The sequence below is a fragment of the Pinus tabuliformis genome, chromosome 3_1 (assembly GCF_031772625.1).
Source record: "Pinus tabuliformis cultivar Carrire ecotype Pingquan chromosome 3_1, CPIR1, whole genome shotgun sequence".
In the NCBI taxonomy this organism is placed as follows: Eukaryota; Viridiplantae; Streptophyta; class Pinopsida; order Pinales; family Pinaceae; genus Pinus; species Pinus tabuliformis.
Window position 1 is genome coordinate 534,674,210 of NC_142301.1, and position 21,838 is coordinate 534,696,047.

Here is a 21,838-nt window from a genome sequence, read left to right on the forward strand (position 1 = left end):
GACCATGAGAGAATGTGCGGAACCAGAGTTACATTGATTTTTAATGTCTTTCTCTCATTTCCAAAGCTTGATTTGAAGAGCTAAGGTCTGAGACTTGCTTAGGAGGACAGTACAAGTGATGATAGACCCATACTGACTGTAAATAATCATGGTGAGGATATTTTTGTGTAACAGATTGCCCCCTAAAAAGCGAAGTCTGTAGTAGATGTGGATTTCTTATCATTTATGAAGAGTGAAGTACTTTATCATTTCGAGGATCATCTTGTGGAGAGCCTGGTTGGAACCTGTAAAAACATTCAATGCAAGATATATATATGAGATCATATCATCGCTGAGGTAGGCATTCCCATACTCAGATAAAAACTGACTAGAAACTAACTACTACTCTGATACAGGAATGATCTTGTAAAACCTCACAAGTAAAGACTCATGTGGACATAGTATGGACGCAGCCATCTGTTTATGAATAGTCCATTATATAATGAATACAAAATTCCTCGTAGCCTGGATTGTGGAAACTAGATCCAGGGTCTTCATTTCTACTTCCCGAAACAGTACGATTCTATCCATGCGAATGAATGTGTTGATGTCGAACATGGTAGAAACCACTTGGTTACCAGTCAATGATGTAAACTGTTAACAAGTGTGAGAGAAACCACCAGTGATGTCAATGGCTCTCAAAGTACCAAATACAATCCACGAGATGCGAATAAATGTGTTAATGTCGAACATGTCACGGAATCCTTTGATCGAAAGTCAATTATGTAAACTGTCGTCAAAGGCGAGAAACCTGCCATTGAGGCATGCAGATCTCAAGGTACTGACGATTTCTAGATCATCTTTTTAGATAATGAGCTGATTTCAATAGAAAACGATCCGTCGTAGGCAAGCCCACAACATGAAATCATAGATCAAGTTGAAGAAATTTAGTTGCAAGGACTGACTCAGGGATGGTCAAGATGGATGACAGATATTTTGCAGATGAATGGCTTATTGGCAGTGACCTATTGAACACATAACGACACGACAGATGGTTTGGTGACAATTGACCCAAAGTTAATACCCAGAAACCGGCTGAAGACTTTCAATGTGGTTTGATCAATTGTTAGGCAAAGGATTTCCCAACCTAGGTGAATAAAAGTGTCGTGTTCAAGAGTGGTTACAAAGTATGACAAACAGGCTCATTTTTCTTTCTTTTCCCCCACCATTTCTGGCAAGTACCTTTTTATTTTTGACAAGCTTGAGGAGGATAACATTTGCTTGATTATAAGCTCATCCTTCGGATGAGTCCAACTTAGTTTAAATTCGAACCCTAAGAAGGAGTGATTCATTCCCATTTGTAATTGAATAGGTCCTTTACTATGAAATTTTAACGAGTCCAGTATAGGAGAAACTCGGCGTTTTTCAATTTTAGAGAGTCTGAAAAAACTTAAGAAGACTCCAGGGTTGACCTTTTTCGTAAATTTGTGTCTCCCAAGCCCGAAAAAGTATAAAATAATACTTGAGAGAATCGCTTGATCTTTTATGACCAAGGAGTACTTTTCGTCATTAGTGCCTTTGACCCAAAAAAGTAAAAAAGCGATCAATGACACGTCGTTTTATAACCAATATCGAATTTGAAACGACAAAAATCTGGCAATCTTTTCATGTTTTTACAGTCGGAAAAGAGCTGTAAGTGGAACGTCTTTTAATTCCGTTTTAATGAGTCTAAAAGAAACACTCGGCAATCTTTTCATGTTTTAGGAGTCAGAAAAGGGCTTAAAGATGACTCTACATGTTTTTTTCATTGAAAATGATAGATTTCGCTTGAATAATCCTTTATTCTGCACAAAAACATAAACATTACTCATACCTGTTTGAAATGGATAAAAACGTCGCAAAATACCTTTTCAAAGTGAAACATAAACAAATTTGCAATTTATTTACTCAAAAAACTTATAAAAAGTGCCTTTGTCAATTCATTTTTATCGTTTGAGTTTGGGTGAGAGAATAGTGCTTTTCCTCAGAAAACTTCCCGTGAAGATTGCGGAAAATCCAACCGTCGGAATCGAGCGCCATCTTCTCTGGGTAATCCACATCATCCTACTCTTCACTTTTAACCGTTTAATTTTTTGTTTTAGTATTTTATTTCATTTTTGGGAGGGTTTTTAGGTGCAAAACCCGCGCGCGGGGGCCCTCAGGTTTACCATTGCTGGCCTGTGGACCCCAACATTTTCTCCATTGGGAAAAAGCTCGGGGTCTGCAACTTTCGTGTAGACAAAGTGCGGTCCCACGAACTGTGTCTAACGCGAAGGGTGCGTACCCCGCCGCAAGGGTTTTGAACCCAAAAATTCTCAAAAATGGACCACACAAAATATTTTCTAGCATTTTAATTTGTCTTTATACTTGATGTAGAGAGTACATCATGCTAGATTGGCGTGAACGAGAGCATGAGGACGTGGATGTTGCCGCATGGAATCATCAGCCTTCACTTGATGCTTTGAGGGCGTGCGGACTGTACAAATTCTGGGCCATTCCTGGCATGAGGGCTCAGGTGGATTTCTTACAGTGGCTGGTTGATAGATGGAGCATACAGGATCAGTGCTTCTTCATTGGCGGCCACCAGCTCGAAATCGAGCTGACGGACATATATTTCTTGACTGGTTTGCCTAAGAGAGGCGAAGACTTGACTATGCACGGGACTAGGCCAGGTGGCCAGTCTGTCGATAGCCTCCGGCTAGAGTACTGCAACAGCCAGGCTAGAGACAAAGGGATAGACATAAAGACCATATCCCGTCCTGAACTCATGGTGATTGTGTTTACTGTCACCATACTTTGCGGAGCTTCCACATTACATATTGCCACCAGATCCCAGATGCGTATGGCAATTGATTGCTTTCGAGGCACCATCTTCAACTGGTGCGATGCCGTATTTGCCAATGTGAAAGGCCAACTGACCAGGGCCAAGAACGGACGACTAAAGACCTTTGGTTATGGGGCTTTGGTCATGAGTTTTGGCCTGGAGAGGGTTCCTATGCTGATCCCACAACACCTTACTATTGGAGCTGGGCTTCCTCGAGAGCCCAGACTGATGCGATGAGTCGTAGTCATGGCCTGTCACCCGGACGAGAGGACAAAGGTTTCTCGATTCAAACCTGAGTATTTCCAATGGCTGGAAAACTAGGTCTTTTCCATTCAGGACTTCCCTTACGCTGGGATAGATTTTCGTGGTGACCCAGACATGGTTCTTCCACCAGGAGAGTAGTGGGACGAGTCAGGAAAAATCCTTTTCAACATTTTTCCTATTTTAAATTTTTTTTTTTTCCATCATCTCAAAACTGATAGTAAAAATTTTAAAATGCAGATGTGGGTCCACAACGACTAGCCGCTCTCCGGACTTTCGAGAAGAAACAACCAGTTGCACCCGCGCCAGCCCCACAGGGCGAATCAGCAGAGGTTTTGTCCGAGTTGGAGGGTCATCTCGAGCGCTTGACAAGAGATATTCCTGAGACCATTATAGATGACATTCCTCGTCGACTTCAGCGATATGTGATTGGAGTCCCGGGACCTTTTAGGAGGTTCCTTTGCAAGGTGGCCTGTGCAGTGGTTTCTTATAGAGATCATCACCAGTGATAGGATGATCGCCTATTGTGGGCACATGTTACATTTTTGTTTTTTGTACTTATCATTTTTGTTGATCATAAGGTGTTTTTCAACCTATGATCAAAGACGATGTATTTTTTGACACACTCCTATATATATATATATATCACTATTACTGGCTTATCTTGTAAATCATGTTATGGAATGATTTTAAATTTACATGTATGATTATTGCAAATGTCTATTTAACATTCGAGAAGCAATTGCATCTGCTTATGTATTTAAAGACCTTGGAATATGTTGATATTCAATATAATCAAATTCACGTTCCAAGAGACGCACTCTCAAAAATAATCTTAATAACACTGGATTTCTAATGGCATACACTCTATTAAGCTGTAATACAACAAGTTCAGAATCTAACCTCACTATCAAACTCCGAATCCCAAATGAAATAGATTCAGACAATAACTCAATCACTGCACTATACTCGGCAATGTTGTTTGTTGTTTGACTGAAGCTTACCCCATGCATAGATACTAACTTGTCAGAGGGCGAATAGATAACCCAAGCTACGGAAGAGATGTTCCGTGTATTACGACAAGCACCATCAGCAAAACCAATGTATGTTTGGAGAGGCATCGACATCTGCAATATCAAGAGTAAAACCAAGATAAGCAGGAATAATGATGAAAAAAAACTCTCTAAGCTAAGCACACTGTTTAAACTAAAACACACCAGCTAGAAAGAAAAACTATCCTAACTAAAAATCTCCATACCCATTCTTTTAAGCATAATACCTCTTCAAGTAAAGGCCATTTCTGGGTTTACCCAAAGAGTCCCCATCAAAGTCTACCAATTCATAAGCCCCTTTGGCTAGCTTTCGCTTGACAACATAGGGACCATGCCACATAGGAACGAATTTTCCAGCGCCTAATTTATCATTAGCTTGATCATAAACTAAGACTAGATCTCCTTCCGAAAAATTTCGAGGGGTCACATTTCGATCATACTGAGCTTTCATGTGTTTTGCATGAGTCTCGATTGCTAATGTAGCATCACATCGATTCTCATCTAATTGAGCCAAGTATAACAAACGATTTTCCTCTTCGGAAGTGGCCGGAAGTAATTCGATGGCCATTTGCAGTGATGGGATTTCGCATTCAATGGGTAACACGGCTTCCAAACCATAGACTAGTTGGAAAGGAGTGAACCCTGTTGATGTTTTTACTGAAGTTCGGTATGCCCAAAGCGCTGAAAATAGCATGTTGTTCCAATTCGACCGATGAATCCCAATGATTTGTCGGATCATGATAACTAAAACTTTGTTGATGGACTCAACTAGACCATTCGCTTGTGAATAATAAGGGGTTGAACTATCGTGACATAAACCAAGTTGGCCTGTAAGTTTGGTCATCATGATGTTTCGAAAATGATGCCCATGATCAGTGATTATCGCTTGTGGGACACCAAACCTAGCAATTATATGATTGAACACGAAAATTGCAGCTGTCTTGCCATCTGCCTCGAATGTAGGCATCGCCTTAGCCCACTTAGTAAAATAATCTACCGCAAGGATGATATACGCATGCCCCCCGGCCGAGTGAGGGTTACATGTAATAAAATCGATACCCCATTTGGCAAAAGGACCAACAGCAATTATAGGATGGAGAGGAGCAGGTGGAGAGCGCATCTTACGATAAAAAATCTGGCAGTTGTGGAATTTTCGGACCGCCATAATACAATCTTTAAATAAAGACGGCCAGAAGTAGCCAGCGTGCAATATCTTTTGGGTTGTGGCAAACCCAGACATATGACCGTCACAGGCTCCGGAGTGACAGTCATTTGGAACCCTTTCAGCTTCCTCGTGAGTTAAGCAACGTCGAAAAACAAAGTCCGCCCCACGGTGATAAAGAGTATCTCCAATAATTCTGAATTGTTGGGACTGGAATCGAATTTTCCGACGCCCTGACCTTGAAATTTCTGGCCAAAAGGATTAGGTCTGGAGATAAATGATGATATCCCCATACCACAGATCTAAAGTGCTGATTAGAAACAAGGATTCGTCCACAATGGGCTCCTCCGCCACAGTTTCCATGTCAGCACGCGGGAAGTCACAGATTAACTCTGCAAAAACAAAAGATTTCTTAGACTTAGATTTCTAAAATTCCAAGTCGAACTCTTACAGGATAATGATCCATTTAGAGTACTTTCCCCCTAGCAATTTCTTGGTCAAAATGTAGATCATAGGGTTGCAATCCAAAATTACCATAGTTTTACGTAGTAAAATGTAGTGACGAAAACGTTGGACGGCTTGAACGGCTGCTAATGCCAATTTCTCCACATGTGATTATTTTAGCTCAGTTGGATTTAAGGTTCGACTGAGGTAATATATCACATGTTCCGTTCCTAATTCATCTTCCTAAACTAAGACCATTCCAATGGTGGAATGAGAGGCGGCAAGATACAAGAAGTAATCCTGGTTGTAACTGGGAGGATGCAACAACGGTGCATGGGTCAACGTGTGTTTGAGTGCATCAAAAGATTTCTGAGCTATCTCATCCCAATAGAATGGAGTGTTATGTTTCAACAACCGGGTAAAACCCTTTGTAACCTCGGCGTAGTTAGGAATGAATCGTTGTAAAAAGTTTGCTTTCCCCTACAAACTTTGGAGTTGGCGAAGACTCGAAGGAGGAGGCAATTTGATGATAGCTTCGACCTTCGAGGGATCAACGCGAATGCCGGCTTTCGAAACTACAAATCCTAGCAATCAACCCGTTTCTATACAGAAGACACATTTGTGTGGATTCAACCGAATCTGATAATTCCTACACCTCATAAAGATTGCTCGTAAATGGACGAGGTGATCAGCTCGATGTAATGAATGAGCAGGAAAATCATCGAGATATGGTTGCACAATGTGCTTGCTGTCATGAAACGCATAAGACATCGCCCTTTGAAAAGTTGCTCCGGCATTCATAAGCCCAAAAGGTAATTTGCAATAAGAAAATGTCCCCCATGGACAAATGAAAGCCATTTTTGGTTGATCGGCAGGTAGAATATTGATTTGATTGTATCCCGAAAAACCATCCATAAAGGAAAATATTTCGCTGCCAGCACAATCATCAATGATTTGATCGATATAGGGAGTTGGGTAATTGTCCTTTGGACAGGCTCGATTAATGTCCCTATAGTCGATGCATATTCTTATTGTTCCCTGCTTTTTGTTAACCGGAACAATATTCGATACCCAATCCGTTAACGAGATCAGATAAATGAAACCTGCTTTCAACAGTTTTTCAACTTCTACTTTAATTGCAGTAGCTTTTCGTGGGTGAATCTGACGCAAACGTTGCCAGAGGGGTTTAGCGTCCGGGTAGGTCTTGATCTCATGAAAAACAATCACGGGATCAATTCCTAGCATTTCCTCATAGGACCAGGCAAACACGTCGTGGAATTCTTGAAATAGGGCCTTATATAATTGAATTTCGTCATCTCTACACGAGGCACCTATATGAATGTTCTCAACAATTCCGAGTTTAACCGAAATGTCAATAGGAATAGTTCGAGAGATGTTTCCCAAATTTAACTCTGAATTGGGATGTTTCATTGGATTCTGAAGTTACTTGACATATTCAGTTGTAAAAATTGATGAGAAATCATTTTCAAAACGATCATCCTTAGGTAAAAACGAAGATCTGTGATGGAGATCTTCCCATGGTAAATCATCTACGCATAGGATTTCATGAATTTTCTCATCAGAGTGAACAAGTTCAGAAAACTTAGTTAAATCCGAGGTTGATGTGAAAAGTGATTCCTCATGGACCACATTCATTAAGTCATTTTTGGTTGAACACGGGTCGGCAAACGACTGCACGGCTTCATAGGCAATTTCATATGGGCTCAAAGGCATTGAATTGCCAAATCAGTCTATCTCATATTCAGAAGGGACGATCCAAGGATCATCATAAATAATGGTATCTCATGTAATAATATGAATGGTTGCAAATGAAGATGATGCGTTGATTGGAGGAAAAGGAAAAGTTCCCAGTAAACCGACATCTTTAACTAATCCTATTCCAACATCCTTATATGGGATAGTTGTTTTACCAACATGTTGAATACTCTCCGAAGAGGTTGGGTCGGATGAAAAGTAAGCCAGCTGGTCTATTGTTACAATCATTCCATTGTGTGGAAACTTTATTACTAGAAAGACTGATGAAACGACCACTGTCATAGCATAAGACCAATTTCGACCCAAGAGAAGGTTGTAATCTAGAGGGGCATCAACCACCTCCACATCTAGACTAACGGTTTTTCCTTCAACCCCTATAGGCAAATCCTGTAGAATGCCAAAAGGATGAAACCCACGGCCATCAAAGGCCTTTAGAATAGTCGGGGATTGATTTAGCGAAGGAGAGCCAAGTGATCTCCAACACTGTATCGACATAATACACGTTGAGGCTCCCTCATCAATTACAGTCCAATGAATAGGCCTGTTTTTTACTATCACTGGAATCCGGAAAGCCATTTGATGAGGCAAACACGGTGTACTATTTTCTAGATAAAAAATTATTAGGTTCGGGTCCTGAACATCAACAGCTCCTATAGCCGACAAAAGTAATTTACGTTGTGCTGGGCATGATTGCAGCACTTCCAAAGCTGACATTGCTGAGGCTGAAACAACTAAATCCTCAACAATGTTATAATTCTGAGCTGCTCTCGCATGTGGATTGAAAGCTGACTTTCGAAGTATACCCTTGGCGGGCGGTTTGACTATCAAGTATGGATTAGGTTTCTCGATCTGTAGTGGATCAGAACCGGGAGCTAAGGTTGATGGATTAGAATGAGAAGATTCTGCTTCTTTACCATCAACAGGACTCTTACTACCATAATTTTGCGATCAAGTCGCAATCCTAACATGGGACATCATCAGTATGGGTTCTTCATTGGCACTTGAGGATGAACCTATCATCTTACTGTCTTGAGCCGGAAAATGATCCTTCAAAACAGCAGGAGTTTGGGAACCCTTGACAATTTTCGCAACCTCTGCACGATGAGGGCAGTCTCTTGTAAAATGTTCATCATCACAAATGAGACAAGGATAATGTAGTTTGCGCTTTTCATCATTGGATTCTGCCTTTTCAGGTTTCTCCTTTGAATTTTTGTCCGTTTTATTCTTCTTCTTTCCTTTCTTCTTCCCACCGGATTTTGATTTGGCTGTAGATGACTCTACAACATGAATATCAGCGGAAATCTCTGCAGAAGAATCTCCTGTTGGGGAATCAGGCAAGGTTATAATGGGAGAAGAATTCTTGGAAGACTTCTTCTTACTTTTAGTGTTAACCGTGCCAATCATACCATCGGCGGCATGAGATCCCGAAGGAGCTGCAACGATTTGATTTTGCTTGGGAAGATCGGGGATTTTTTCATGTAACGTACCTGACTGAGTATAGACCAAGTCAAGGTACTGTGCTTGAGCAATGACTTGCTCCTCAGTAACAACTCCAGCTTTAGCAACATCTTCAGTGATCTTTGGCAACAAAGATTTTACAAACCACTCAACCAAGATTTGAACCGGAATAAATACCTTCACTAAACGACGTCGACGTCTCCACTCGTGAATATGATCTGAAATGTACGTGGATGTCGATTGTTTTAGCGAAGTTAACAATTCCGTGCCATTGTCATATCAGATTGGCAACTGAAAATGAGTTAAAAACGACGTAGCTAACTGACTAAAATTATAAAAAGTGCCTCGCGGTAACTCAATGTACCACTTGGCCGCGAGACCAATTAGAGTGTGCTGGAAAAGACTAAGACGAATTGAATCATCTGTGATGGAGTTAGACGCACACCAGAGGTGGTAAGTTATCACATGGTTCGACGGGTTCTCTCCTGATTTACCTTCGAACTTGGGAATGTCATTGGGCAACTTATTCGGCATTGGCGGCCAAAACGGAAGATAATTAATGGGATCGTTCGTTAGGCGCGACAAATCATGTAAATCCAAGGTTGCGATAAATGGTAACTGCCGATTAGGATCCCTAAAACTCTGGGTCATAAGACCAGCCCCAGGAGGAGGATATCTAGGATAACTAGGAATAGGAATCGCGTTCGGGATATTGTATCCTCCCGGAAAACCAGGATTAACCGGACCGTACTGGGGTTGTTGAGGTTGTTGATAAGTGTACCCATGATACGGTTGATACTGATAGACTGGCTGCTGCACAGCAGGACCGAATTGGTAATGTCCCTAGTACGGTTGATAAGTGAATTGTGGTTGACTTGTGACAACTGTACTTAAACCAGGTTGTCCTATAGGCATCTGAACTGAAGTTTGAATCGTAGATCCAGACGGTGGTAAATATGTCTGAGGAGTAGATACAAGAACAGTAGAAATCAGAGCTGTCGATACTCCAGAAGTAGGTGGGGTAGATTGAACAGATGTAGCGGCAGTTGTAGCAGTCGTTTGAGGCGGAGTACGAGGTGTACTAGGCCCAGGCTGAGAAACTACCGAAGGTACAGAAGTTTGAATGTTAGACTGGACTGGTTGCTGGGGTGAACCAGAAACTAAGGGTTGTCCAGTTTGAGATGACAAATGTACACTTGGCTGCAACACCTGTTGTGTTTGTGATGGATCCCACATTATATTCATTCTGGGGTACTGACCCGTAACTGGTTGAGAATATTGAGGACCATAACCAGGTTGAGGGTAGGATTGATAATTGAAAGATACATTTCCTATTCCTTGAACAAACGTTTGACCTTGGGGTGGTTGGAAACCTTGGTTCGAGTATTGACCTTGGGGTTAATACCCTTGAGGCACATACTGATATTGGGGTTGACCTTGAGGTATAAATTGATACTGGGGTTGACCTTGGGGTACATATTGAGTCTGGGGTTGACCTTGAGGAACATACTATCCCGTAGGTATGTACTGTCCTTGAGGTTTCCCCCCAGATGCAAATTGTGTACCTTGAGGTTGCCCCCCAGGTGTTAATTGAGGCTACCCCCCAGGCGGTAACTGGCCACCTTGAGGTTGAGGATTGGGAATAGAACCTGACATCATAAGAATGTCTTCTACGCTCAACGGCTTTGTACCAGTGCTTCCAGTTAATAACCCTTGCTCAATGGGTTGAGGAGATGCTCCCAAAAAAGTACCAGAAAGAGACTGATACCTAGAGGGAACAGATGGACCGTCGTACAAAAAGGATTCGGGCGATTGAGTAAACATGGACGACTGTCCTGACATATTTACGAGAGTATAAAAACCTCTAGGTGTTGAGTGATAAGGAGCATGAGGTGGTGAAAAACTTAACCCTGAGTTTTCTAAATAATTAGTCAAAGAAAGATACCAAGAACTACTCCTAGGTGGACTGTAAAAAATTGATTCTCGCTCCCTTAGTTCAATAACCGGTTGATTTTCAGGGATAGGGATGCCTACTTCTTCTTCTTCCAGAGCAAGTTCTTCAATAGAAATAAGTCCAGAAGGAAGATCTTGGGTGATTACTCTTTCTAACCTAGGTGAACTAGGACCACTAAAAGTTGGAGAAACAAACCCCGATGTCGGAATAGCAGCAAATTCACTTTCAGGCTCGGATATTTTGGGTTCTTCACCTATATCACTAATAGATGAAAAGCTACCAGCGATTTCGGAGACAGACACTGACTATGGATTATAATCTGCTACTAACGGTTGAAAATCAGGATGTACTATCAAAGAAGATTCTCCTTCCTCAGGTGACCCAACTCTACCGTCTCTAGGAGTTACGAGGACTTTTAAGCCTTCAAGTTGGCTCGGTACTTCCTCAGGAGGTTGGCCCCGAAGTCTACGGGACTTCCTCAGTAACTCAGTCACGTTTATAATCTCAGGAGACTGGCACCGAAGTCTACGGGACTATCTTGGTAATTCAGCCACAGTTAAAGACTTTTAACTACTTCACACGCAAACAAAGTAAAATCTCAATAAAAAGCACCTAAGGTCTCTAAAGAACCAAACAAATTTGAATCACACGCCTAAAGAATCTAGGAGATCAAACACACACAAACAATAACTTTCCAGACTGAAAACACTAGTTGGTGATGAAATCCAACATCGCAGAGTTCAATACAGAAATGGCGGTTGGAACAGTTACCCCGGCAACCTGCTTAATGAATAGACTGGCACAAGTTCCTCCACTTAACCGTCTCGAGTGAAGTGAACCCCCCAGAAAATCCAAGTGAGTCTAGCCAACGTCCGCTCCAGGTACAATGGGATCTTCCCACGACTGTCACCTCAGGAAGAGTCCTAAAGAATATGGCCACTAAGGTTACCAACTGAGACAAATACACCTGGGGCAACAGTCTACGATCTGATACGCACGCAAGGGCAGAGTATCAAGCTCAATCCCCTTGAAGGCTCCTTGACATAATCCAAGGTTTACCGACAAGTGACCCCAGGCTCCTCGACAATGGTTAATCCGAGGTTTACCGTTTTTAATACGTGAATATCTGGCGTCATTCCCAATGAGGAAGGATTGATTCCCACACTGGTTCAGACACGATCTCGTGCTTCTCCTTTAAGAGGAGCTTTCCCAGAGCATAAATGCAACAATTGGATTTCTTCCCTACCACAAGATACAACTACTTGTTTGTTTTTACTGTCTTGGAGAGTTAATTACTCTCCTACTCCAAGACACTAGCCTAAGCTAAGTTGGTGTATTAGAGCCCTAGAAATAAAAAGTTACTAGGTGAATTTTACTTTAAGCATTAATTTTAGTGGTTTTTGTTTAAGTCCAAAGGTGTGGAGATGAAACTCGTGGTATGAAGACTCAACTCAAAATCACTAAAAATGCACCTAAGATGATCTAAACAATCTTTTTTCTCTTCGATGAACTTCTAAACTAAGAAAGAGTTTGAGAATGAAAATACTTTGTAAACACAAATCTTTCTCAATTAAACAAATTAAAAGAAGAGATTTTCCTTTCCAAAGCACTCAAAACGGGACAACTAGTTATTTCACAAAAATTTCCCTTTTCGTTTCAAAGCACTCAAACACTACAAAAAACAAACTTTTTTCGAAAAAGATTTTTATATTTTTTAAATAAAACACTCAAAACTATGCAAATGACTAACTTTGAGATCTACAAACTATAAAAACCTATTTGAAGTCAAAGCCTACTAAAAGTCTTTTTTACTCAGCTAGATGCAAGCTAAGGACTAATTTATGCAGAATCACAAATCAGTCAAGAACAACCAATTTTGTTTTCTTTTTGAAAATGAAAATCCAAACTTTCAAATACAAGCTTTTCGAAGTTTTGTAAAGAGAAAACTCAAAGGGGATTCCTCAAACAAGGGGAGATTTCATAAATGGTCAGACTCATAAGAAGGATGGTAGACACTAAGGTGATGTGAAGTCCCTACAGCTTCTAAGCTCAGAGCCACTACACAACCAAAATGAAAAACAAACCCAACAAGCAAAACTCTTAGGAATTTCACCTAAAACCCTAACACTAACGAAATCAATCCAGGGAAAGCTTCTGACAAGTTATATGTAGGTCTGGGTAGTGGATAACAATTTCAAAACATAAACTAAGCTGACTGACAGAGGAAATTTTAGGGTTTTCAAAATTTTGACAGGGTCCGCAGGCCCACAGTTGGCACAGGTGCGGCCCCGCTCTGTGCTAACAGCCAAGCTGTGGGTAAGTACGCACTCTGTCAAACGGCTAGGGTGCGGTCCTCTCCCAAAGCTATGAAAAACGAAAAATAACCCTGGATCTACAAACTCTACCCAATTTTACACACAACAAGCCAAAAACAGAAACAAAAATAGAGTTTCTCAGGTCAAAGTAAAAACAAGGAAAACAATCAAGTCCCCAGTGGAGTCGCCATTTTGTCACACGGAATAAGTTGATATTGCAGACAAGATAAACCTTCCTAGAATCTAAAGAAGACCTAATGACAAGCAAACCAACTAGACACTATCTTTCTCTAAATATGCTTTGATAAACAATAGCAAACAAGTGATTTTAGGGCCTACCTTAGGTCCAACGCAAGCTTTTGGATGCCCTCGCTTCTTTGATCCAAATGAGCTCCTTTTCGTGAACCTGCAAACACAAACAAGGCAAAAAAATTAAATAGCACCTCAAAAGCCAACTGCATAAAACATATTTAACATGAAAGTCAAGGAGTCCATGAAACAAATAACATAAGATACTTGTTGAGAAAAATGAGTTTGATTGCGTTAATTCAAAAGAAGAAGAACTTTACAACCTTTGCCTTGACGCTGTACAATCTCCTCCCAGGGTCCAGCAAGAAGTCTCCTCTACTTTGACAAGTTTCACTCACTCCCCAATGAAGCCAAAAAGATGTGTGATCTCTCCTCTTAAGCTCAACTAGGAAGTCTTGATTTCACCAGCATTTACCCTCAAAGATGTTCAGCTTCTAACCTCTCGAGCAACCAGCCCAATGCCTGTATTTATAGTGCAATGGAGGGAGGTTACTAGGTCCTCCTTCAAAGGGATAAAGCCCTCCTTCAAAGGGATAGCTCCTCTCATCAAGGGATTAGCTCCTTCTCTTTTGGGATGCATGAACCACCTCGGAGCGAACAATCCACGTCAAAATTCCTTCTAGAAACCTCTAGAATTAACCCAAAGTGAGTTTTTTAAGATAAAACTTGCGCCTTTTGACTTTCACAGGGGTCCGCACCTACACCGTTAGGGACAGAACGGGCAGGTCTGTAGTTTTTGTACACAGAAGGTGCGGGACCGCAGGTGACCATGAGAGAAAGTGCGAAACCAGAGTTACATTGATTTTTAATGTCTTTCTCTCATTTCCAAAGCTTGATTTGAAGAGGTGAGGTCTGAGACTTGCTTAGGAGGACAGTACAAGTGATGATAGATCCATACTGACTGCAAATAATCACGGTGACGATATTTTTGTGTAACAGGTCACTAGCACTGCTAGTTAATAGCTAGTTCTAATTAATGGTTTGTTTTATGGTTAGAATAGGTGTCACTCATAGAAAATTTGAATTCTCTTGATGAGGGATGAAGAAATACATGTTGTAAATTCCATATATAAAGCAAGAGTTTGAATTAGCAAAGGGTTGGAGACTTTTTGGCTCAGCTGTTGCTCTATGTGCAGACTGTGTATATTTTTAACCTAATGCAGAATTTCTACTTAGACAACTCAAGATTCATGAAGAGTTCTTGTATGTTCTTGTTTTGATGGAATCTTCCAATACTTACATTGCAATGGTGTTTACTTATGATACTCAGAATTCATCAATGATGCTCTGACTTCTTTCATAGATAAACTAACTGTGTTTCACTTTTTTATATTTGCATTTCTGCACTTGAACTCTATAATGCCTTGACTTCCATGCTAGGTAGAATGTTTTGGCTTTACTACTCAAGATTCAAAGAGAGTTTTTAATGTCCTATTGTCTCATAGATTTCCTCTTTCACTTACTTGCAGTGGTATGAATACATGTTATGTAGAACTCATCAATGATGCTCTAACTTCCTTCATGTATTTATAAACTGTGTTTCCTTGCGTTGTATCTTTGTTTTGTTGATGTATAAAAACTCTTTATGCCCTGACTTCATGTTAAGCTGATCTTGCTGTGGTACTGAAACATACTTTGACTCCATAGCCCAATGGTAGCCAGCCTTCATCTTTCAACCTATAAACATATACAATCACAAACCATAGAGTTAGCCATCTATCCATATCTTTAATCAAAATCATTAAACCTTTGAGAGAGCCCTCTCAGGCTGAGGAGGGTAAGCCTTGGCTAAAATATTGGTTTGAAATAGTTACACTGAGATAGTCTGATCAGCAGCCTATCAGGGTCCTATTTTGGTGATAACATTTTGGTGCGTCTGTCGGGAGTCTGAAGATTGTTCATTCCTGAAACTAAGAAGCTGAATTTCTGAAGGTAGTAGGAGCTCAGAAAGTTTTTGAGGCTACAATCTACCTTGGTGACTCCACACATCAAATAACAAATTGGAAGGTGACTGCACTGCTAGAAGATCAGTAGCTTGATGAAGTTTCAAAATGAGTTCCATTGGAAGAATTAATGCCAGGTATTTCCCTATGAATCGGTCTCATATCCCTAGTTTTCCAAACCCTATGCCAAAGTTTGATTGGTTATGTTAGAGTCGGTCTAGTTATCCCTCCATCGGAGATCAAAGCTCTTTTGCATTTCATGATTAGGTGTCCCATCAGTTTTGATCAGTTGCATTTCGTTAGGCATGCCATAACTCTGATGGAGTGGGTTGTGTCACTTATTCCCCTCGTGTTTGGCACTGCTGGTTCAGGTTTGTTTAAGTAAATAAAATCTTCAAAGGGTCATTCATCTTGTTTTAAATTTCAAGGTCTTAGGTCTAGGGTTGAGTCAATTTTTGTCTTGAGAGGTCATAAAGGACCAGCAGGCCAAAGGGATGTCCTTCATAAAACATCATTTCAATAATTCTCATTATTGTATAGCTAAATTTTCACCTTGTTTTCAAAACTCTGTTTTTGAAAAACAAAGGTCATTATCTCGTTTTTGTAAAAAATTGTCAAAATTTCAAATTCTCCAAATGTTGAAGCGCAGCCTTGGTCTCCTTTGCCAAAGCATCTCAGAAGCCATCCCTGCAAAAATTTTCAGAAGAAATCATCATTTCAACCAATTTTTTTCAAAAAAAAAAGGAAACCAGAAGTCAGAGCCAATTAATTCAAAAAGTGTCAACACTCAAACATTATAAAGTGGGTTTTGGGCAAATAAAAATAAAAAAGGAGCCTATAAAAGCACATCACTCTTCATTAGCAACTCATTTTCCTCTCACAAGCCAAGTGAATCCTTGCAAAGGCGATTTCAAGAGTCATTGAGCAAATTGGGCAGTTTCAGGGGCGCGCTACGCATCAGCTGAGGCGCGCTACGCATCAGCGCGACTTTTCCAGTGCATTTTTACTCAGGTTCTACGCACCAGAGGGGCGCTACGCGTTGGGAAAGGTGCGCTACGCGTTGGGTTTTTCGCCCAATAAACTACCAGCAAGCTACCAAATCCTCTTTTCTCTCAAGCAAATTTCAGCATTTGAAAAAGTCAAACAGTAGTTAATTGGGTGCAAAGTCAGCAATACATTTCAGCCATCTTGCCTTCAAAACCATGTCAGAAACTGAATCAGATTATGAGCAGAGTTATGACAGTGATTCGACACCGGAGATAGAAGTGCCAAGGAGGCATCATAAGGGTGGTAAAGGTGATCGGCATGTTAGGGAGGAGCCCACTTCTTTGGCTCGGTTGCAAGCTTGTCCACTTGTAATGACATGTTTTCAGTATCAATCATGCTTTGGATATTATGAGTGGATCTCGCAAATTCAACATCACAGAGAACTAGTCCGCTTGTTTGTCCTACATTTGCACAATGGTCAGGCGAACCTTGCAGGAGTGGATTTCACCCTATCACCCGAAATTGTTGCTCAAGCCACCGGGATACCAAATGTTGGGGAGGAGTGGAACAAGCGCCAACAACTAGACAGATTTCATTATGAACCATATATCAAACCCGGTTATGAGACACCTAACTATTGTTTTTCCCTTCAGATTCCTAAGGGATGAGTATGCACCCTTGATGAGGCTCATTATGCGTTATTTCACTTGTGAGGGCAGATTTTCACATTTATATTCGTACCATATCCGTTTGTTGATGCATTTCACCCAGGTACGAATGATGAACATTCCATTTTTCATGTGCCAAAATATAGAGAGGATAGTGCCCTTAGTGCAAAGGAAGAACCCCACACAGCAACACAAGAGTATATATCATTATGCACTGATCGAGATCATAGTGATGCATCAGTTGGCACAACAGGGTATTGCTTGGGAGGATTTCATCTCTCGCGACTTCTTCACGGTGCCACAGCCACCCCCTGAGATTGTCCATGACGAGGGAGGGCCTTCACATCAGTTTCACATTCCAGAGCCCGAGCATGTCAGCACTCCAGCATGTGTTACATATCAGAGAGGCCACAGGGCCTTATTTTCATCTGCACGACGAGTATTATCTCCACACTAGGTGGAAGGGTCTCGCCTTCTTCATCAGCACAACGAGTGTTATCTCCACATCAGGTGGAAGGGGCCTCGCTTTCGACAGCAGCGTAGGTACAGGAGAGAAGCAAGCAGCCCATGATTGATGAGGGACCATCAGGTGATCCGGACATAGACATTATTGACCTTGACATCAGTTCTCCTAGCTTGGAGCTAAAGGAGATCATTCAGCAACAGAAGGCTAAAAATCGCTTGTTGCAATAGAAATTGGAAACGGCCAATTGGACAATCAACTACTTGGAGCAGCGTAACAAGCAGCTAGAAGATGAACACACTTTTAATGAGTTGCGGCGAATCCGAGAAGACCAAAACATGGCCCGCAAGAGACCCGGTGATTTGACGCCTATTGAGCAAGGTTCTATGCTCATCCGGGTGAGCACTCATTTAGAGAAGTTGCTAGCCAAGGCAAACAGGGACAAAGATATGCTCCACCACATGAAGAATCATTATTGGGCCCGCATGCATGTGTGCAAAGCGAAAATGAAGGTACTCAAAGGACGATTGGCCAAGGCACTAAAACAGAGGAAAAGGCCTGATCCACTTCAGATTTTGGCCGAAGCCTCCTCGAAGGAGCATGGTGCTCAATGATACACCCTCAGCTCAAAATTCAGAAAATTTGGAGCAATTTTGGTCAATTTTGAATTTTTTGTTGTTGCTAAAAACAGGTTTTTGCCCTCAATGCGTAGCGCGTCGCGCGCTACCCTGAAGATGGGGAGGTCCATTTCACAAAAACTCTGCATTTTTGGATTTGTCATGAAAAATTACACTTGCTCAGCCACTGCCAAGACATTTCATTGAGGTGATCTAGGTGGATGTTGGTGGCCACCCACCAACCCATTTGGACCCCCATAACTGTCTCTTTCAGTCTTTTTCAGTTACCTAAATTGTAGCACACTTTACTATTTTTAGCAGTTTTTCGGGTCCTGAACTTTCGGAGCCGTTTTGAGGCCCTAAACGACGTTTTTTTGGGATTCTGGGGCAACATGGGTCCATGGACCGATGTTGCCTCCGAAAGTGGTAGTACTCGGATAGATCTTTCTAACGAGCTATCGTGCGCCTCAAATGGAGATCGTATGCCAAAGTTACGACCCCGGGAAATTGATGTACCAATTTACCCAAACGGGGCCCACAATTTGGCGTTTCATCTTCTAGGGTTAGGTTTCGGGATGTGAAGGGTTTTCCATTGTTTCTCAACAATAAATAGGCCTTCGAGCCTCATTGTAATACAGTTCGGAACAGTTCAGAGGCATGTAGCCGCACATCTCTTCTCAGAGATAAGCTACCATCGCCCTAGCTGGTTTATTTCCATTTCTGGTTGTAAGCATATTTCAGTATTTTCCATTAATGAAATGAAGCATTATTTCCGCTGCATCTCTGTGTTTATGGTTATTGCATCTCTGCATTTATGGTTATCTCTGTAATCTATTCCGTTCCTGTTTAAATCCGGATCAGTGGTATCAGAGCGGTCTGCTTTTTCTCTGTTTTTCTTTGCATGTTCCCAACGAGGTCGGGATATAAGGAGTTAGGTCTTGAACTGGTCGAACCTTTGCAAGACCAGCCTCGCAAATCCCGACGGCCTCCCATGGCGGATGAGAAGAAAGGCGAGGGAGCAGAAGATCCTATCAAAATCTTGCTCGAAGAAGCGCTCGAGCGGCAAAGGAACGCGATGATGGATAGCTTTGCGCAGATCCTTCAGCGACTACCCAGAGGCGACGCATCGGCTTCCAATAGCGACTCTGGAAACGCCACACCGTTTAAGGTACAAGTTAATTTTGAAATCCCCATCTTCGAGGGTCAAATAGACACAGATGTCGTAGATAAATGGTTAAATCTGCTAGATGGGCATTTTTCTGTTCACGAATTTTCAAGTCGGGAAAAGATTGTTTTCGCTCTTCTCAAAGCAGCCCCCCACGTCAAGGACTGGTGGGAAACCTACTGCGAGCAGAAGGATGAAAGTACAGGCTCACTATTTTCAGCCGCACCCACTTGGAATGACTTTCGGGATGCCATCAAGGAGCAGTACTACCCTGTCGAAAGCTATGAGGACAAATACATCAAATGGACCACACTGCGGCAGGGACGAGACCAAGATGTGCCGGAGTTCACAAACATTTTTCATACCCTTCGCTCACAGTTGGGTATCAAAGATTCTGAGCTGCATCTGGTACTCAAATACCGTGGTTGCTTGCACAGATACATCCAGGAAGAGATGGTGTTCTTGAACATCCCCTCACTCGGCACAACATACCGATATGCTGTCAAAATCGAGCAAAAGTTCAAACAGAAGAAGCGAGACTTTGGATCTGCAAATCCGAAACCCAAAGGACAAAGCCAAGGCGGGGTGACCCAAGACAACCCCTCGAAGCTACAAGAAAAGAACAACACCATGAAGCCAAAGAAGGACACAGGGAAGTGGTGTGAGTTCCACAAGAGTCCCACTCATAACACAAGTGAGTGTCGGACCAAGCAGTCGCTGGTGGCTAAGTTGAAGGCTTCTGAATCAGATGCATGTTCTGACCCTAAGCCAGAACTTGACAAGGGGAATGGCAAAGGGAAGTAGATCATTAATGCGGATCCCAGTGCCACTGTTGCCACCGCCAAAATCAAGAAAAATGAGCCCGAAGATCTAGAGGAGGGGGAACGTCTTTTCCACTCACAGATGTGGGTGAAGGGTTCACTGCTGCGATTCATTGTCGACAGTGGTAGCCAAAAGAACCTGGTTTCAGCAGAGGTCGTGAAGCGATTGGGCCTACAGACTACACCACACCCGCAGCCGTATAGTATCGGGTGGCTTCACGAAGGACGAGATCTGAAAGTTCGCCAGCAGTGCCGCCTTCCCTACAGCATCAAGCCCTTCACAGACGAGGTATTGTGTGATGTTACACCTCTGGATGTTTGTGATGTATTATTAGGCCAACCATACTTGTGGAGGCGACATGCTGTGTATGAGTCAAGGCCTCGTGCTGTCATTATTTCTTTGAATAATTCATTATACAGGATACCAGAGGTAGCCCCACCTACCGCCACATCTTTGATTACTACCAAGAAATGCAGCAAGCTCATATCACAGACCACGAAATTCATTTGTCTGGTTCACTCCGAAAGTAATGGGAAGATCGTTGCTACATCCATGACCCCTGCAAAGAGTTCCTCCACGCAGCAGCAGTAGCAAAGGGATACGGTCATGACAGAACACAGGAACAACTTCTCCTCACCCACAAGGGTACCACACAAGTTTCAGGTGGGTGACAAAGTTTGGTTACATCTGTAGAGAGAACGCCTTACCAGAACCCATCAGAAACTCAGGCAACTCCGACATGGTCCTTACACCAGTACCAAGGCTACGGGCAACAATGCTTCGAAGCACAACATTCCTCCATTCCTTGGCTTGCACCGAGTGTTCAATGTGGACCGTCGTCGACCATGCTTCCCACCATTTCTGGTCACATCAAAGAGTGCAGAACAGCTCACCAGAGACCCAGCTCAGTAGAAGCTTCCTCATCTCAAGGAGGAACTCAACGCAATGGGGACCATTACTTCCTAAGGGGAGAGGAATGATCCAGGTGGATGTTGGTGGCCACCCACCAACCCATTTGGACCCCCACAACTGTCTCTTTTAGTCTTTTTCAGTTACCTAAATTGTAGCACAGTTTACTAGTTTTAGCAGTTTTTCGGGTCCTGAACTTCCAGAGCCGTTTTGAGGCCCTAAACGACGTTTTTTTGGGATTCTGGGGCAACATGGGTCCATGGACCGATGTTGCCTCCCAAAGTGGTAGTACTCGGATAGATCTTTCTAACGAGCTATCGTGCACGTCAAACGGAGATCGTATGCCAAAGTTACGACCCCGGGAAATTGATGTACCAATTTACCCAAACGGGGCCCACAATTTGGCGTTTCATCTTCTAGGGTTAGGTTTCGGGATGTGAAGGGTTTTCCATTGTTTCTCAACAATAAATAGGCCTTCGAGCCTCATTGTAACACAGTTCGGAACAGTTCAGAGGCATGTAGCCGCACATCTCTTCTCAGAGATAAGCTACCATCGCCCTAGCTGGTTTATTTCCATTTCTGGTTGTAAGCATATTTCAGTATTTTCCATTAATGAAATGAAGCATTATTTCCGCTGCATCTCTGTGTTTATGGTTATTGCATCTCTGTATTTATGGTTATCTCTGTAATC